The sequence below is a fragment of the Propithecus coquereli genome, unplaced genomic scaffold, assembly GCF_000956105.1.
Source record: "Propithecus coquereli isolate 6110/MARCELLA unplaced genomic scaffold, Pcoq_1.0 Scaffold14, whole genome shotgun sequence".
Classification (NCBI taxonomy): Eukaryota; Metazoa; Chordata; class Mammalia; order Primates; family Indriidae; genus Propithecus; species Propithecus coquereli.
In genome coordinates, this window is record NW_012138302.1 from 3,687,270 (window position 1) to 3,703,315 (window position 16,046).

General features: G+C 42.9%; 1 protein-coding gene across 2 annotated transcripts in view; it reads right to left on the minus strand.

The window, feature by feature from the left end:
• The window catches only part of AK4 (adenylate kinase 4), a 73,119-nt gene that overhangs the window by 40,236 nt on the left and 16,837 nt on the right, over positions 1-16,046 (minus strand). The window lies entirely within an intron of this gene.

Here is a 16,046-nt window from a genome sequence, read left to right on the forward strand (position 1 = left end):
GAAACAGGTAAGGTGGTAAATGTTATGTTATGTGGTTTTTTTGCCACTAATTTTTTTTTAAAGAAGTATGGTAAGTGCTGTAAGACAGGAGTGTACAAACTGTCACAGAAGCACAGTGGAGGGGGGAGGACAGATGGATGGATGGACGGTTAGAGTGGAAGGAGACGTGGCTAACTGGGAAATTAATTATTACATTTACCTAGAAATAAGTGAAGGTAGAATGGATAAGCAGAATAAATAGGAAAGACATTGTAGATGTAAAAACAACTTAGGTGTGAACAATTTGGACACGGAGTAAGGGACAGAGGAGGAGAGAAGTCAAGGACAACCTCAAAGTGTCTAACCTGAGCAACCAGCAGGACAGAAATGCCATTCATGGCAAGCCTGAGTCCCTGACACTGCTGAAGTAAGGGAGGGGAGATAGCTACTAGCTAGTCTGAAATACAACTGAGAGCTCAGGAGGGAAGACAAAGTACAGACAGATGTGCGATTCCTTGTGAAACCACGGGAACACATGGGCTTACATCAGGCAGAGTTCGTGAAAGAAGCCAGAGTTCTTCTGGGCAACTCCAACAAACAAAGGGTGAGCAGCCCCACAGAAGAAAAAAACTTAGGGCCTGCTCCTAAAATGATTCAGGAGATCTGCTCAAACAAAACATCAGCCTTATATCTAGGTCAATCAAATTAAAGTCTTTAAATGATAACTTCAATTTAATATCTGGCACAAATTTTGGGCAAACATTGAAGTAATGCACACAAACAATCCATGATACGTGTGGAGATGGAAGTGAGTGGTTTTACCCAAGAGGGACTCTCCATTTAATCTTCAGTTTAACCTTGGAAAATAAACAGCAAACAGAGGGTTCATCACCAGGCTACTGAAATTCTAAATGTCATTTTGCCTCTGGCATAAATCTCAAACCGATTTTTCCCCTTTAAGGTGAGGCTTCAAAAGATAGGATTTAATATTCAGTAGCTTCCTCTCAATGCTACCCCCGCCCTTTTCCACAACCTCATGCCACTGTTTTCCACCCTGCAGTCAGAGTGGTCCAACTCTCACACCTGATTGTGCAGCACCCCTGCTTAAGATGGTTCGATGGGGTTCCACTGCCCATTCAGCAGCATCCAAGTAGCTCCAAGATCTGCCCCTGTCTACATCAGCAGCCTCATAGCTTTTCTCTCTTTATCCACATGCTATGTTCCGCCCCACCCCATCTCTACTCTCCAGCCCCAGGGCCTTTCTTCCCTCCCCAACTTCCTCAGATGAGGTCAGCGCCCCACCACATGCTCCCATGGCATCCTGTCCTCCCACCTTGCAGCATTCATCACAGCTGTGTTGTCATTTTTCATGCCGGTCTTCCCTACCATACAACAGAGGATCATGTCTGCCTTATACATCTGTCTCTAAAGCACGGTGAACAGTGTCTGATACAAAGCAGATGTTCCATATGCACGTGAAGACTGACCGTTCCTTCCAACTCCATTCATTCCCTGGAGGACCAGGGCTAACTGGATCACTTTTTAACACCGGTAGCTACTCATAACGAAACAACCGGATCTATTTATAAATACTTCAACTATCGCTCTGTATGCTAAATTAAGAATTTGCTGGCAGCCTGAGCAACATAGTAAGACCCTGTCTCTACAAAAAATAAAAAAATTAGCCAGACATGGCGGCACGTGCCTTTAGTTCCAGCTACTCAGGAGGCTGGGGCAGGAGGATTGCTTGAGCCCAGGAGTTTGAGGTTGCAGTGAGCTAGGATGACACCACTGCACTCTAGCCCAGGTGACAGAGTGAGATCACTTGAGCCCAGGAGTTTGAGGTTGCTATGAGCTATGGTGATGCCACTGCCCTCATGCCCAGGAAACAAAGCAAGACCCTGTTTCCAAAAAGGAAAAAAATAAAATAAAAAACAGAAAGAAAAAAGGAGAGAATTTACATGGGGATTCTTTTCCCAGTTAGGACTTCTACCTAACAACTACATGGATGTTTTCATGATAAGTGCAGCTCACTGGCCTTGCTATTATAGTTAAGTCATTCATTCAAAAATATTTACTGAGCAACTACTCTGTACCAGGCTATGCCACATTTCCCTAGGTATCAGGGACAGGTAACTATGAGAGGAGCCTCAGAAGTTATCTGTGATCTGTTTCTGACAGCTTGGCCAGGCATCAAACACTTGACAGGTTGACCTATTTCAAAACAAAGTCAATGGTTTCCTATCTTTTACTTGGCATAACCCCAAAATAAAAATAATGAATGCTTAATTCTATGAGGTTTTTTGCCTAATGAATTGGCCCATTTATATAAAAATCTAAAACAGACAAAATTAAACAATATAATGTTAAGGGCTGCACACATATGACAAAAGTATGGTAAAGCAAGAAAATAATTACCATACAATGCACGATAATGGTGGGAGTGACATTAATGAAAAAAGAATGTATTGAGGCTTTCAAGGGTACTGGTAATGTTCTACTTTTTAGGCTGGGTGGTAGATACACAATCGTTATCCTTTAAAACACACACCCCCACACACCCATGTCCCTTTTTTTTCTAATTGCCTATAAAGTGAGGAAAAACTGGATACAGAAGACAAAGCTGTACAAATGTTCACAAAGCAGCAAATTCCCAAGATGCCTAAGTCACCAGAAACAGATAATTGCTCAATGTTCTTTTCATTGTTCAAACCAGAAAATGCTGAGAGTGGAAGACCCCTATAAAAGATCCTGACTCCCTCATCAGGCTTGCTCTACCCTGAATGTATCGGACTGGGCGTAAAGAGCATAACTAGGAGAAACCTTGCTCACCCCAGTATCATCCCTTCTCCAAAACATCACTGAGAAAACACACACACACACACACACACACACACACACACACACACACACACACACCGAGGCCTGGTCAAAAATGAACTGTAGCTTTGTGATACAAGTTCTTTATCTCCCCACTTGTAAAAATATTTGCCACTGAAGTAGTTACCTGGAAAAAAAAATAAAGTTAAAAAACTTCTATAAACTGTACATCTTTGATATCACTTCAATGAATCTCTTCTAGTAAGAAAATAAGCTTTAAAAAAATCTTTGTTAAAATAGATAGATGTCAAAGTCCTTTAGAAGCAGAAATTATCAAAGAAACTCCTAAATGTAAGGCATTTGGCACATAAATGACTAATTTCAGATGTCCAGCATTGACCCTTCTAATGTCCTTTGCTCAAAATCAGGTTTTCTTTTCCTTCACACCAAGAATACACGATTCTAAGCTGGGTGCAGTGGCTCACACCTGTAATCCTAGTACTCTGGGAAGCGGGAAGATTGCAGGAGCTCAGGAGTTGAAGACCAGCCTGAGCAAGAGCAAGACCCTGTCTCTACAAAAAATAGAAAAATTAGCCAGGCATAGTTTTGCGGGCCTGTAGTCCCAGCTACCGGGGAGACTGAGGCAGGAGGATCGCTTGAGCCCAGGGGTTTGAGGTTGCTGTGAGTTAGGCTGATGCCATGGCACTCTAGCCAAGGTGACAGAGCAAGAGTCCGTCTCAAAAAAAAAAAAAATAGACAGTTTTATCTTTTTATTTTTTCTTGAGACAGAGTCTCACTCTCTTGCCTGGGGTGAGTGCCGTGGCGTCAGCCTAGCTCACAGCAACCTCAAACTCCTGGGCTCAAGCGATCCTCCTGCCTCAGCCTCTCAGGTAGCTGGGACTACAGGCAAGCGCCACCATGCCTGGCTAATTTTTTTTTTTCTATTTTTAGTTGTTTGGCCAATTTCTTTCTATTTTTAGTAGAGATGGGGTCTAGCTCTTGCTCAGGCTGGTCTCGAACTCCTGAGCTCAGAACGATCTGCCCACCTCGGCCTCCCAGAGTGCTAGGATTACAGGCGTGAGCCACCACGCCCGGCCAAAAATACACAGTTTTAAATCACACCTTGACACTTGCTATGGGTAGCTATAAAGAAAATTCTGAACAGTGTACTGGTCAAGAACATACACTTTAGAGCCAGACTTGGGTTCAAGTCCTGGCACTGCCACTTAAAGGCTATAAGACTTGGTCACCGTGTACGTTTCTGCCTCAGTCAAGTTTGTGCCCCGGTTTCCTCATCTATAAAATGGGAATAACACCATCTAGGGTTGTTTTGAAAGCTGTGTGTGACTAATATTTGTAAAGGAGTCCAATGATGCCTCTTTGCAAATTTCATTCAAGGACATGGAGACAGTAAGTGCTTGCTCCTATATGCGCCAAGGGTTGTTCTAGGTAGTTTATATACATGAACTCCTTTAATCCTCACAAATACCTAGGAAGTCAGTGCTATTATTTTCCCCATTTCTTAGATAAGGAAACTGAAACACAGAAAGGGTAAGTAACTTGCCCAAACTCAGTTAATGAGTGGCAGAGCATGGTCTCAGACTAAAACAGGTTGGCACCAGAGTGTTTTTTTTTTTTTTTTTTTTTTTTAAGACACAGGACCTTGCTATGTTGCCCAGGCTGGAGTGTAGTGGCTTATTTACAGCTATGATCATAGTGCACTTCAGCCTTGAACTCCTGGCCTCAAGCGATCCTCTCCCTTCAGCCTTCCGAGTAGCTGAGACTACAGGTGAGTAGCTGGGACTACAGGTGAGTAGCTGGGACTACAGGCGTGTGCCACCGCACCCAGCAGAGTCCATTTTCTTAAACCCTATACTACACTGTCTGTCAGTGTTTGTGAGCATTTCCTTGAACAGAACCATTTTTGATGTTAGTGCACATGCTTCTGGAATGGTGAGTACCTGTATAAAAGGGACAAGAACATAGTAAGAACTGAGCTTCTTTGTGAATTCAGAGAGTTTTACTGGTGATAATATGCTCTGTGAGGAAATAGCTGGTCCTGCTCTCAGTAACCACCTTGCTTCCATAGGCACTTGTGTCTACGACTAAATAAATTAGAAACTTATAGCAAGTGTATCAGTGTAGCTGCTTCCTACCAAACCATAAGCAGCCTGCAATCCTGGACCTCCTAACTAGTCTGCCTCCTCTCTTCTCTCCAAGGCCCTCTGCCTCCTCTGATCCATCCTCCATACAACTCCCAGAGGGACCTTCCAAAAACTCAAGTTGGCACAAATCACTTCCTTCCAACACCAACAATGTGCTCCCTGGCATACAGGATGGCATGGATACTCCTTAGGACAGCATTCAAAGTCTCTCTGGCCAATCACGATGGCTCACTCCTGTAATCCCAGCACTTTGGGAGGCTGAAGTGGGAGGATCACTTGAGGCCAGGAGTTTGAGACCAGCCTGGGCAACAAATCAAGACCCCATCTCTACAAAAAACTTTAAAAATTATCCAGGCATAGTGGCACACACCTATAGTCCCAGCTATTCAGGAGGCTGATGCAGGAGGATTGCTTGTACCCAGGAATTCGAAGTTGTAGTAAGCTATGATGACGCCACTGCACTCTAGCCCGGGCAACAAAGGAGAATCTGTCTCAAGAAAAAAAAAAAGTCTCTCTGATCTGGCCTGGATCAAACCTCACCTTCTCAAACCTCACCTCCCACCATAGTTCCTTTACTACCTAACCTTTGACCCCTTGTCTGTGCCAGGCACAGAGTTAAGTGAGACTGTGGTCCCTTCCCTTGAGCAGTCTACAGACTCATGGAAGCAAGAGGTCAGAACACAAAGGTGGGCACCCCAATCTGACCTCAGGTCCAAGGAAAGCTTCTTGGCCTTGAGGTGGGCTTTTGAAGGGCTAGTAAAAGTTGGCTGGAAGTACCACCCTTCAAGTACTATGTGTACCAACCACCTCACATACAATGACTCAGTCTCCCATTCCCCACTTATTAAAATCACTTTTATTCTCCAAGGCCTCCAAGCTTCACCTAAGAAGTTTTCCCTGATCATTTCCTCTTCTCTTACCTTCAGAGTAATAATCTCCTCTTCTGTAATCCACCAATCCCTGGGCTGAAGACAGTCCACATGGTGTCTCTGTACTACAGACCAGAAAGACACATTCCCTTTGGGCAGAGATAGCCCTGTGGACACCCAGCTAAGTAACCATGTTGTGCCTATGCACACATTTCTAGAAGATGCTGTTTCTCCAGGCACACTCAGCTGTGTGCCAAGGAATACGGCGTGGTGAACAGAACTAGGGTTGGACTGCAGGCCCCCAACACCCCTCAGCCAGGATCCCCCCACCGTCCCCATGCAGGTCATAGTTTGTGCAATCATAGGCTGTGGCCTTGTACCTTTACCTGATATTTTACTTTTCTTGTTCAATAAGGACTGTTTGCAAATCTTCCATGCCAGATTATAATCCACATGAGGCCAGAAACTATCTTATTTTTATAATCAACAAGAGCTATTCTACTTGAGATGAAGAAATATCATACTTTTAAACTCTCCATCTTCATCCACAGGGCCCCACAAATTATTGAATTACCTTTCTTCTCAATATACCCCTTATCATGTCTTTTAGCTATTGTATTGTTCAACCGATAGCCATAGTCACGACTTTAAGGCAATTAACACTCAGAAAAGCCTTCTCATTCACACATTAAGAATCAAACATTACGTGCAGCAATGTTTTCTTTAAATGCTATCTTATAGTCTAATTCTTTGGCAAGCCTTGAATAACTGAGTAAAATAGACTACTGAATTAAGCAAAGCATTCTGTTATCCAATTAGACTACATAAATGGACGCTTAGTGCATGTTGTCAGTGGTTCTCACAACTACTGCTTCAGTCTACACAAGCTGGTACAGAAAGGTCATTACCACAGGTTGCATCTGGATCTCAAGCCTGATCTCTTAAACAAGGAAGGATCTGTTCCTACAAGTGGATGCTTGCCTCTCCTGAAGCTATCTGACATTCTTAAACACCCACAAAATGCATATGAGTCAACTCTTAAAGATTTCTGAGATTAAGACTCCAACGTGTTCTCTAACAGAAGCAACAGAAAGTTCAGCATCAAGGAAACAACTTACCATTTTCGAACTAACATGTAGATACCTGGAAGTCACCCCAACTGAGAGACTGCACTAGGCTAGACCACAAAATACCAGCTGCTTCTCTTTGAGCTGTCTCTTCTAAGTGTCTGTGTGACACAGATAAGCTCTACCCAAAAAGTTTCCTAATAAATCACAAGCCAGCAGGGATTTGTAAGCTATTTCTAAAGAAGATAACAAAGATAGGTTTATAACTTATTTACTATGAAACAAAACTGTAAAACTTTGAAACCATAAAGTAAGATTTTAATCCTATTCATTTTTGTTCCTTTGGACGTCATCAGACTACGATCCCCGTGGGATCAACCCACTGACCACATGCTTCTCCTGAGGGAAAAGAGACCTCACATGGAGTGCACCTGTCTCCAATACCTTTTTGCTTTGCCACTCAGTCTTAGGCTACAAGATTTAGCTCACGATGGGAAAAATTACTGTTGGTGTTTAACCAAAAGAAGTTGTAGCTAACATTATTCAAATCTGTGTAATCAATCTTCACCTAGGTCAAATGTAGGTTATTAATAAAAAATAAACATTATCATTTAACCTAGATTTGAGCCCAAAAGTACAAATGTGTATCTCTTTATCATGAATTGTGAGATTAAAAATGAAAGAATTTATAATGTGATTTACTTCCTGACATCTATGTTTTGCCAAGGGACAACACGCTTTGAAAAACATTAGAATGGCTTCATTAAGAGGCAAAGAGCAAATATGATACAAGGAATTATCTCCCGGTTGGGAATCAGGAATTTTGGGTTAGTTCTGCTTCCAACCCACTGCCCACAGGACTCTGGGCACATCAAAGTATTTCACTTATCATGGCCTCAAGTTTCCTCATCTGCAGGAAGAGAGTTGGGCCATTCTACCTGTTACCTCAGTGGGAGGATTTCAATCCCCTGCATCTGGCTTTGGTGTCTGCGTGAAGGATAGAGGACCAGCCTCCCCTATGTGCCTCTAACCACACCAGCTTCCTTTAAGCCACAGAAGCTCCATCTCTAAGGTGAGGAGAAGGACTTCAAGGAGAGGCCAGGCACAGTTACTCACACCTGCAATCCCAGTGTTTTGGGAGGCCAAGGTAGGAGGAATGCTTGAGGCCAGGAGTTTGAAACCAGTCTGGCCAACATGGTAAGACTCCATCTCTACAAAAAATTTTTAAAAATTAGCTGGGCATGATAGCCAACGCCTATACTCCTAGCTACCTGGGAAGCTGAGGTGGGAGGATCACTTGAGCCCAGGAGCTCAAGGTTACAGTGAACTATGATCATGCCACTGCACTCCAGCCTAGGCAACAGAACGAGATGCTATCTCTCAAAAAAAAAAAAGAGAACACACACACACACACCCAAAACACAAAAACACCAAGGAGAGTTCTTTGCTTTCATGGGCAGCCAAGGAACTAAACACTGTACCCATCCTAGACATGAGGTGTGGACTCAGGACCAGAACTCAGGCCTGAATCATCGGTTAGTGTTCTTTCTACCATACTTTCCCTAGAACACTTCCTGGGAATAAGGGTCGATGCTTTGTTAGGCCTCTTTGGTCTTTCTCTCTAGACAGACTGGATATTTATATTCACTTAGTCTAATTTTGTACCCTGGGTCCAGAAACGTGTTGGCAGTGGGTATGTTTCTATAACAGCCAAGATAAAAAGATGCATGGACAACAGCCATGACTTTGCGTAGGGGTGGGGCTGGCATTACTGAAAAGGAAGGTGATCCAGTCTCTAAGTACAAAGGATACCCAGCAGATTCTTCATCCTTAAGCTTTCTCACCCCACCAGCAGATCAATTATTATTTGACCCTTCATACTGATTCAAAGAACAAAACAGTGTAGTAGCCTCATTTTAAAAATAAACAAATCATGAAAGTAAAAGACATTGGAGTTTCATAAGCCAAAAAATTTTGGATGTCCTGAGAGTATTTTCTTGGCCCAGGATAGGAACACAGGCATTTACAAACACACCATGAACATCTGGTGTAGTACCACATGCTGCTTTATATAAGCAGCAGAGGAGAAAAGCAGATTGGAATGGTTGCAACAGAAGTTGGGCAAAGGAGCAAATAGGAAAAAGGCAAGTAATCTAAAAGGTTTGCCAAAATCATAGAAGACTTTTAGACCCAGAGTGTTAAACCATCTTCTCAAACTCACGTTCTGCAAATCTGCCTTCCTATCCACCATGCGAGACACTTTCAGCCCCAAGGAGTAGGATTACACTTGAAATCTCATGGGCTCTCTAGATTTTCTCACTAGGCATAAACCACAGAACAGCCTCCCTGTAACCTGATCACAGCCCAAATGCTAGCCCCATTCAGAGGACAGGGAAGAATTTCACTTTTAAAGCAACACAAACAGTACCTCCTCGCCATCGCAGAAGGCCCAGAGCGTGAATCTTGCTGTGCCATGCACCTTGCGGGCTGCCTCCCTGAGCAGGATCTTGGCTGCAGACCAGCATGAGCCGAGCTGCTGTTCTCCAGTGCCATCTGCTCAAACCGGATGGATTGCTACTGCTGCCACGAGAAAGCACCAAAAATGTGTTCTGCTGACGAGCCTCCCAAAGAAAGGGGAAAAAGGGAGAGAGCAGATGCTGACACTCTTCTTCCGACCGGGCCTGCTCAGCTTGCAGCGAGGGCAAGGGGTCCTCTGAGTAGGCCCACATGCAATCACCCATCAACACCCAGCAAGAACAACAATAACAACACCAGATGCAACAGTAATCAAACACTTACTAAGTACTGGACCAGTTGTTGTCAAATTGCCATTAAGACCACTATTTTGGTTTTTTGAAACTAAAAAGTGTTTTGTACACAAAAAGAGAAAATATTGTAAATCTTAAAATGTGTCTCCCTTACTTGCAAGGTTCGTCCAATTCCTACTATGAGTCACATGAAGAATAAATAAAAAATATTGGGCCAAATCTTTATACTCCCTTATATGCATTATCTCATTTAATTCTTACAGCAACCCTATGAGGTAGGACCATTAATTATCATTCTTACTGTGTGGCTAAAGAAATGGAGATAGAAAGTGTTCGAGTAATTTGCCTGGCTTGGCTGGCTTCCCAGGCAAAGTGATCCCAGAGCCTGTACTCTGCGTCCCCCTCCCTCACTTCCTCAAGCAATTAGTCTCTTCCTTCCCCACTATGGTACCTTGTTCAATCATCTGCCCTGTCCCCTAGTGAATTGAGAACGCCTCCAGGGCAGGTCTTGTTCAGCTGAGTGACTTAAACAAAGGTTCATGGGGCAAGAGATACCATCGATATTTTTTAAATTGAGTAAGTGAATAAATAAAGGAAAAAGAAAAAAGGAAGAAAGAAAAGCAAAATCAAATGTAGCAAGAAAAAATAATAAAAAACCCTGACACTTGAGGGTCTGTCTTTGCCAAAGGGAAATTCAATCTCTATAATGTTTCTCTCTTTCTCAGAGACTTGGGGGAAAATAAGAAACTCTGTCTAAAAATTTAATCAAGTTAAAAAAAAAAAAAACCCACTAAAGTGTCAAAAGTTCTGCCTATGCTTTGTTCTGAGCCCTTTGTTCAGGGAAAGCAATTTAATGAGTTTTTGGTGGATCAACAAAGGTATGGCTAGGATTTATTTGGGGGTTTGAGGGTGAAAAAGGAAACTGTTCTGGATTAGAAAGCAGCAGGTATGAGAGGGATGAAAGCTGAGAGACAGAAAAAGAGCAAAGTCTCCACAAGGGAAAGGAGAAAGAAGTCAACAAGTTGAACTCTAAGCTAGGGGCGGGGCAGACACTGGCTGGAGAGGTGTATAGGGAACAGCTGATAGGTTTTTAGGACACTGATGTCTAATATGCCACGTCAAGGGCTTGTGCCAGACTCTAGTCCCCATCACCCCAACCCTTCAATGCAACCACTTCATATTAGCGGTCCTTTGGGAAAAGGAAAAAATAAGAGTAGCATCCAACATGGGGTGAAATCATGCAGAGAAGGGCAGCCCTTACGAGATTGTAAAGCAGAAGTGAAAAATTCCAGAGAAGCATGAAAGCTGAGGAAGAGGTGAATAGGGAGACTGCCCCGCACTACAGACAGTAGTGTACCCACCAAGTAAACAATGAGGGCCAAGTCTTTCTAACTTAATAGATAACGCTGGAGGACAGGGATACCTGATATTCTGGTTAAGTAAGAAAGATGTTTGTAATAGGACCAGCCGAGTGCCACAGACCAGGGGTCACTAATCACCCCCCCTGTGAGAACATGTCCTCCACACAGCAGTCACTACCACGCCACACATTGTAATGACTCAACACTAACGACCAGAACTTGTGTTTCGAAAATCTTTTGAAAACTCAGTGCGAGCTGGCCCAGAAGCAGAAGTAGTGAGAAGAAAGAGAAGAAAGCACTGGGTTTCATCTTGAGACTCTGAAAGTCTTACTTCACTAATTAATCTAAAAATGAGCCACTAAATTACCCAATCGGAAACACTAAACTCTGCCAGCTTGCTTTCTGGGTAGGACAATCTATTCCCACGGTTGTCTCTATTCCAATGAGTTCCTGGATATCTGCGGGTGTTTCCCTCATAAATCAAACAGCCTATAGTATTATGAGCTCCTCAATTTCAACCCTTGAGCTTATTCTATACCCAGGTCTCTATCATCTTCTTCTATTCCATACTGCTATTCCAAATAGCATGTATGTGAGAATGAATGCTCCACCACATAAACTAATTTTAGAGTCACTTTAAAATCTTCACACTTTCTCCACCTGCCAAATGAAAGGAAGAAAACAAAGCAGGCTTATATGGTTCAGCAGCTGCCACAGCTGCTCTCTAAAAATTGGTACAAAGAAGGTGACACATTCTCTTGAGACAAGAATTTCCCCTCCACTCCCTTTTTTTCAAAAAATGCTAAACCAGAAGATACCTGCAGTCTCTAAAGATGATCAACGTGGTACAATAAAGCCACCTCACCAAGGCAGCAATGTCTGGCCACAGCCACAAAATAAAGTTACATTTTAAACTCATTCCACTTCTCAAGTATACAATTGGATTCCACTTCTTTGCAATTTAAAAGCATGACAAAATCTTCAGGTAAAGTTAAACCTGATATTGCTAATAATCATTAGTCTATTCCACACTACATATTTCATGAGAAGCATCAACAATATCCAGTTTACAGGACCCTACAGGCTCTTTTAGGAGCAGCTATTTCTGCTACTTTGTACAGAAAGAAACATTAACTAAATCTGTGTCAAAAAAAAAAGAAGGGTCTGGCTCAGTGGCTCACACCTGTAATCCTTGCACTCTGGGAGGCTGAGGCGGGAGGATCACTTGAGCTCAGGAGTTCAAGACCAGCCTGAGCAAGAGTAAGACCCCATCTCTACTAAAATAGATAAAATAGAAAAACTGGCTGGGCATCGTGGCACACGCCTGTAGGCCCCGCTACCTGGGAGGCTGAGGCAGGAGGATCCCTTGAATCCAGGAGTTTGAGGTTGCTGTGAGCTAGGCTGATGCCTCGGCACTCTACCCAGGGCAACAGAGTGAGACTTTGTCTCAAAAAAGAAGAAGTGGGCCGGGCGCGGTGGCTCACGCCTGTAATCCTAGCACTCTGGGAGGCCGAGGCAGGCGGATTGCTTGAGCTCAGGAGTTCGAGACCAGCCTGAGCAAGAGCAAGACCTCGTCTCTACTAAAAATAGAAAGAAATTAATCGGACAACTAAACCTATATAGAAAAAAAAATTAGCCGGGCATGGTGGCACATGTCTGTAGTCCCAGCTACTCGGGAGGCTGAGACAGAGGATTGCTTGAGCCCAGGAGTTTGAGGTTGCTGTGAGCTAGGCTGATGAGCTAGCTGATGATTGCTTGAGCCCAGAAGTTTGAGGTTGCTGTGAGCTAGGCTGATGCGACAGCACTCTAGCCCAGGCAAAAGAGTGAGACTCTGTCTCAAAAAAAAAAAAAAAAAAAAGAAGAAGAAGAAAACACAAGACAGACAAACTGCTACAAGAGGAATGACACCCTACCAGGGAGCTGCCTTACCAGAAACCCTAAACAGAGCTACTTTGCCTGCAGTTAACACTTGGGACCATCAAGAACAAAGCTTTAAATAGTTGATTCTGCAGTTATTTTTATTTTTTTTGCCTTTCATTAGCCACTAACCATGTGACAGATTTCCAAGATACAACTAAAGCAAACAGGAACAGAACTAGCATTACAGAAAGATTCTATCATCATAATTTAACTTCTAGAAACATCGCTTGCCACCCCCCAGGGAGTTCCTGGCTGCTGTCACTTAGAACATCTCCTGCCGACTAACAGTAGTTCCAGCCAGCTCAGCCACCATCTGTGGCTGTCTTTCACAATCCCAGCCATCAAGGAGAGGCAGCGTTTCAGGGCTGTTTGGTTTGGCTAGGCTCCTCTGCGCATAAGATAAGTGCATGCATTTTTTATTTTCTGGGGTTTGAGCTCCACGGTGTTTAAAACGTGACATTCAAACCACCTTTAATAGAAGACAAGAAAGCACTACATCTCTAATATCCTAAAATTCATCCGTGGTCATGAGATTTGGATTGGCACTCTGAGACAACCTAACAGAAACATTCATCCTGGGGCGAAAAATGTTTCTAAGAGGCTCTTAAAATTCATTCCCTCTACAAAATTAACCCCGTAGTAATCAACTACTAACAACACACACCAACACATACCTCGCACTATCGAGGGTGAGGCAGCGAGGGACTCGCCTTGGGCCAAAAATTGAAGAGGTCACAAAAAAAACCGCAACCAATGATCAAGATAATTAATATTTAATGCAATGTTTTAACACATTAACTGCCATGAGAGTTGTATATAACTCATTCTAGTTTTGACCCTGGGGCCACAAGAAGCAAATATAAAATCTTACTTGTTGATGTTTTTATTGTTACAATTAATGTTGACAATTTAATGCTAAAAATGTGGATTAAATGAATATAAGTCAATAAATTTCATTTTTTAACTTATGTTTACCTTCAAATTACACTTGAAATTTTTATTCTGTTTTCATAATAAAACACCGTGGCCCCAAGGAAAAGTTTCTGGTTTTTGTGTGGCAGTCAATGTGTTAAAATATCAAAATTAATGCCCAAAAAAACTATGATGAAAAACTACCAAAATTTTAAATAAAACAAGATCCAACCCTGTACTTGCCCAACTCACTCTCACTCATCTCATCCTAATCCCAATCCTGTTGAACCTGGAATTTATTTAAAATCTTGGTATTCTGTCCATTTTATCCCATTGAACTATTACTTATCCTGATTGCTGAATGTTTTGGGTGCCCTCTTAAATTTTTCACTGGAGGACAGTGCCTTACTCACCTCACCCTAGCCCTGGCCCTGCCAACACGTATTAATTAACCTGGTTAATACTCATAAGAAAACCCTATGAGGTAGCTCCACCATTACTCTCATTTACAAAGGAGTAAACACAAAAATATTGGCTATTTTGCCCAAGGTCATAGAGTTAGAATGGCCAAGTCAGATTCCAAATCGAGCTATCTGGCTCCAGAACCTACACTCTTTTTTGAGACAGGGTCTCTGTCACCCGGGCTGGAGTGCAGTGGTGTCATCGTAGCTCACTGCAGCCTTGATTGAACTCTTGGGCCCAAGTGATCCTCCTGCCTCAGCCTCCCAAGTAGCTGGGACTACAGGCACACGCCACCACACCCAGCTAATTTTTCTATTTTTTGTAGAGATGGGGTCTGACTCATACTCAGGCTGGTCTTGAACTCCTGGCCTCAAGCAATCCTCCTGCCTTGGCCTCCCAAAATGCTAGGATTGCAGGCGTGAGCCACAGCACCCAGCCCAGAGCCTATACTCACTCTTAAACACAACTCTACTACTTCTCTGAGCTTCGCATCACTAAGACATTGGGTATAAATCAATATGTTCTGAATTTCCAAAAATAACAATATATAGAAAACAATCCAAATAAACCATAATTAAAGCAAACTTGAACAAATTTAGTCATGTGTTGTTCATTGCTGATCAACGTCCTGCAATATTTAGGCTAAGGGTTAATTCTACCATGCTCCAGCACTTTTGTCCTGCCATCATTTCTAGACAGCCATTCTATTCCTCAACATGAGTCAAGGGAGAGGATCTCTGAGCCCTAACTCAATGGGTGGGACTACCGATTTGAGTAGCATAGAGTAGCCAGTGTGTATACTTAGGTTCTGAGATGATCCTAGTATATGCCCCCAAATGCCACAGGCTCTCACGATGCTAACTGAGATAGAGTGCACACTGCAGGACAATGTTCAGAAGTGCTCCCCAAATACTGTGTTCATTTAGAAAGAGAACAGAATATGGAGAGTAAATCTGCCACAGCTACAATGGTTCCACCACTTAGCCAGTTTTTAGTGGCGGCCATTGCAGTTTAAGAGGGTCATGGTGAATGGCTGGAAAAGAATCTAGAAATGATATCATGGGAAGGATGGTAGACGGAACTAGGGCTATTTTTCTGGGGGAAAAAAAGAGACAACTTAAGTCAGGGAAGTGGTGCCTAGCAACCATTTTCAATTATCTGCAAAGCTAGTGGATTTAATTTATGTGACACCAGAAGACTGAGTTGGACAAATGGATGACAGTCTATAGATGGCAGTTTCAAGGAGTTTGCTTTCATCTAAGGCAAAAAAAATCTTTCAACAATTAGATCTATCCGGCAATGAAGAGCCTGCTTCCAGAGGAGGCGAGTTAGCTGTCAGCTGCTATAGGAGGGATCCAGCACAGAATGGCTACTTGGACAGAATAATTTACAATCCCTTCCAATTCCTCCAATTCTAAGACATTAAGAAATGGAACAAATAATTAAACTTAACTCATTCATGGTTATGCACAGTATTTAGTCCCTAAGAACCCTAGAAAACCAAACAAAACAATGAGTTCAATGGAAAAGAGATCTTGCACTTTTGTCTTGCTCCAAGTTAGATTCTTTTTTTTTTTTTTTGAGACAGAGTCTTGCTTTGCTGCCTGGGCTAGAGTGCCATGGCGTCAGCCTAGCTCACAGTAACCTCAAACTCCTGGGCTCAAGCATTCCTTCTGTCTCAGCCTCCTGAGTAGCTGGGACTACAGGCATGCGCCACCATGCC